General features: G+C 31.2%; 1 non-coding gene across 1 annotated transcript; it reads left to right on the top strand.

The window, feature by feature from the left end:
- Positions 1-639: 639 nt before the first annotated feature.
- Positions 640-745, top strand: LOC141552294 (U6 spliceosomal RNA). The gene has a single exon (XR_012485100.1). It is a non-coding gene; the product is annotated as a U6 spliceosomal RNA (small nuclear RNA).
- The last annotated feature ends 3,522 nt before the right edge of the window (positions 746-4,267 follow it).

Below are 4,267 nucleotides of genomic sequence, written 5' to 3'. Positions count from 1 at the left end.
GAACCTGTTGAGTTTTTCAAATTTACTGGAGTACTGAATATACCATTTTAACAATCTTTTTTTCTACAACCCTAAAGGCCACTCTACACATAGACATCACTAGATAGTCAATATAAAAATCAGATTGAATATAAGCTTTGCAGTCAAAGCCATAACAGAGAATTATGTTAACAAAACTCTATTAGTCTTTGTGCTGCTTCATTTTTCTTTTTTACTACAAGGCCAAACTTTGCTGTTATATCAATTTTCTTTTGATTTTCTACTTTAGCATTCCCATCTTCTATAATGAAAGTGACATCCTTTTTGGTGTTATCTCTGGAAGATGTTGTAGGTCTTCATAGAACCAATCAACTTTAAATTCTTCAGCATCAGTGACTGGAGCATAGACTTGTATTACTATAATGATAAACAATTGACCATGTATTTGAAAAGATAGAATTCTAACCTTTTTAGAGTATAACTCAGTATAAGTTTTCTTATCCTTTTGTTGATGATAATGATTATTCTGTTTTTTTTTTCTAAAGGGATTCTTGCTGACTATTATATATATATATATATATATATATATATATATGTGTGTGTGTGTGTGTGTGTGTGTGTGTATTTAAGACCACTTAATTTAAATCTATCCATGCCCATGTTTGCTTCAACAGCACATATGTTAAAAATTGGAATGATACAGAGAAGATTAGCATGAGTCCTCTGGAAGGATGACATGCAAATTCATGAAGCATTCTAAATTTCTCCATTCCCTTAGTTGGCTAATCAGTGATGAACCTAATGGAAACTTTTATATTTATCTAGACTTATCCTCAGAAAATAATACCTAAAACTATATTTTGAATCATTTTTTGGGTATTATGTAAGCTACCAGAGAAGGGGAGAATTATTTTCATATTATGAAAAATAATTGCAATAGTATTTGGAGTAGGATAAATATAATAACATATTGAAAGACTAGTAAGTAAAAGCTGAAATATCACTATAGCCTACCACAACATTAAACTTAGTGATATTTTTTTGAATGTCATTTAAATTTGTTGAATTATTTTTCATTTTCTTTCTTTCTTTTTTTTTTCTTTTCTTTTTTTTTTTTTTTTCTGAGGCAATTGGAGTTAAGTGACTTTCCCAGAGTCACACAGCTAGGGAGTGGCTGAGGACAAATTTGAACTCAGGTCCTTCTAACTTCAGGGCTGGTGCTCTATCCACTGCACCACCTAGCTGCCCCATTTGTTAAACTTTATACACACACACACACACACACACACACACACACACAGATATATATATATACATACATATATATTTAATTATTTTATACTTTTTATTTTCAAAACATATGCATAGGCAATTCGACAACATTGACTCTTGCATAGCCTTCTGTTTCAGATTTCCTCATCTTTCCCCCCACTCCCTCCCCTAGATGGCAAACAATCAAATATATGTTAAACATGTTAAAATATATGTTAAATCTAATATGTATAAACATATTTATACAATTCTCTTGCTGCAAAAATAAATCAGATCAAACAAAGTAAATGAGGAAGAAAACAAAATGCAAGTGAACAACAAAAAGAGTGAGAATGTTATATTGTGATCCACATTCAATTCCTACAGTCCTTTCTCTGGGTATAGATGGCTCTCTGCATCACAAGATCATTGAAACTGTCCTTAATTATTTTATTATTGGAAAGACTCACATTCATCAAAATTGATTGTTGTATAATATTGATATTGCCACATAGAATGATCTCCAGGTTCTGCTCATTTAACTTAGTATCTTCAGGCCTTTCTATAATCATTCTCTTATAGAAAATTCATTTCTTATGGAAAAATAATATTCCATAATGTTCATATACCACAACTTATTCAGCCATTTTCCAACTGATGTCCACTCAGTTTCCAATTTCTTGCCACTACAAAAAGGGCTGCCACAAACATTGTTGCACATATGGGTCCTTTTCCCTCTTTTAAGATCTCTTTGGGATAAAAGCCCACTAGAAACACTGCTGGATCAAAAGGTATGCACAGTATGATAACTTTCTGAGCATAGTTCCGAATTACTCTCCAGAATGGTTGGATCTATTCACAGTTCCACCAACAATGTATCACTGTCTCAGTTTTCCCACATCCCCTCCAACATTTGTCATTATCATTTCCTGTCATTTTAGCCAACCTGACAGATATGTAATGGTATGTCAGAGTTGTCTCAATTTGCATTTCTCTGATCAATAGTGATTTAGAGCACTTTCTCTAATAATTAGAAATGCTTTTATTTTCTGCATCTGAAAATTGTTCATATACTTTGACCATTTATCAATTGGAGAATGGATTGAATTCTTAAAAAATTTGAGTCAGTTCTCTATATATTTTGGAAATGAGGCCTTTATTAGACCCTTTGAATGCAAAAATGTTTTCCAAATTTATTGCTTCACTTTTGATGTTGTCTGCATTAGTTTTGTTTGCACAAAAGCTTTTTAACTTAATATAATCAAAATTATCTATCTGGTGTTCAATTATGAGTTCCAGTTCTTCTTTGGACACAAATTCCTTCCTTCTCCACAGATCTGAAAGGTAAATGATCTTATGTTCTTCTAATTTGTTTATAAATCACTGTTTATGACTAAATCATGAAGCCATTTAGATCTTATCTTGGTATGTGGTGTCAGGTGTATGTGGAGCCCTAATTTCTTCCATACAAGTTTCCAGTTTTTCTAGCAGTTTTTATCAAATAGTGAGTCCTTTCTCAAGAACTGTGGTCTTTGGGTTTGTCAAACACTAGATTGCTATAGTTATTGTCTATTTGTTCTGTGACCCTAACCTACTCCACTGATCAACTTCTCTATTTCTTAGTCAGTACCAAATGGTTTTGATGACCACTGCTTTATAATATTGTTCTAGATCTGGTATAGCTATGCCACCTTCATTAGCATTTTTCATTAATTCCCTTGAAATACTTAACCTTTTATTCTTCTAGACAAACTTTATTACTATTTTTTCTAGATCTGTAAAATAATTTCTTGGGAGTTTGATTGGTATGGCACTAAATAAGTAGATTAATTTATGTAGCATTGTCATTTTTTATTATATTAGCTCAGCCTACCTGTGAGCAAATAATATTTTTTCCAAATGATTAGATCTGACTTTATTTGTATGAAAAGTGTTTTATAGTTACATTTGTATAGTTTCTGACTTTCCCTTGGCAGATAGATCCTCAAATATTTTGCGATTGTTATTTTGAATGGAATTTATTTTTTTATTTCTTGCTGCTGGACTTTGTTGGCAATATCTAAAAATGCTGATGATTTGTGTAGATTTTTTTTGTATCCTGTAACTTTGCCAAAGTTGTGAATTGTTTCTAGTAGTTTTTTAATTGATTCTCTAGGGTTTTCTAAGGATACCATTGTATCATCTGCAAAGAGTGATAATTGGGTTTTCTCATGATCTACTCTAATTTCTTTAATCTCTTTTTCTTCTCTTAATTCCAAAGCTAACATTTTTTAATATAATATTGAATAGTAATGTTAATAGTAAGCAGCCTTCTTTCACTCCTGATTTTATTGGCAATGGTTCTAGTTTGCCTCCATTACGTGTGATGCTTGCTGATGGTTTTAAATAGATGCTACTGATCATTTTAGGAAAAGTCCATTTATTCTTATACTCCCTAGAATTTTTATTAGAAATGAATGTTGGCAGGTTAATTGTACATTATTTCAAAGTCCAAGTCTTTGTGTGCAGCAAAATAACTATATAGATAGATAGATAGATAGATAGATATGTTGTATTTAACATATAATTTAACATATTTAACAGTATTGGTCTACCTGCCATCTGGGGGAAGAGGAGTGGGTAGGGAGAAGGAGGGGAAAAACTTGAACAAAAGGTTTTGCAATTGTCAATGCATTACCCATGCATATAGCTTGTAAATAAAATGCTTTAATAAAAGAAAGAAAGAAAGAAAGAAAGAAAGAAAGAAAGAAAGAAAGAAAGAAAGAAAGAAAGAAAGAAAGAAAGAAAGAGTAAACAAATAGGTGTTGGATTTTATCAACTGCTTTTCCTGCATCTGTTGAGATAATCATATGAATTTTGTTAGATTAATTATTGATATACTTGATTATGCTAATAGTTTTCCTAATATTGAAACATCCCAGCATTCCTGGTAGAAATTCTGCTTGGTCATAGTGTATTATGTTGGGGATGACTTTATGTAATCTCATTCCTAATATTTTATTTAAGATTTTTGCATCAATATTCATTAGATAAATTG

Source organism: Sminthopsis crassicaudata, chromosome 1 (assembly GCF_048593235.1).
Source record: "Sminthopsis crassicaudata isolate SCR6 chromosome 1, ASM4859323v1, whole genome shotgun sequence".
Classification (NCBI taxonomy): Eukaryota; Metazoa; Chordata; class Mammalia; order Dasyuromorphia; family Dasyuridae; genus Sminthopsis; species Sminthopsis crassicaudata.
This window is presented reverse-complemented; position numbering and strand designations above follow the sequence as displayed.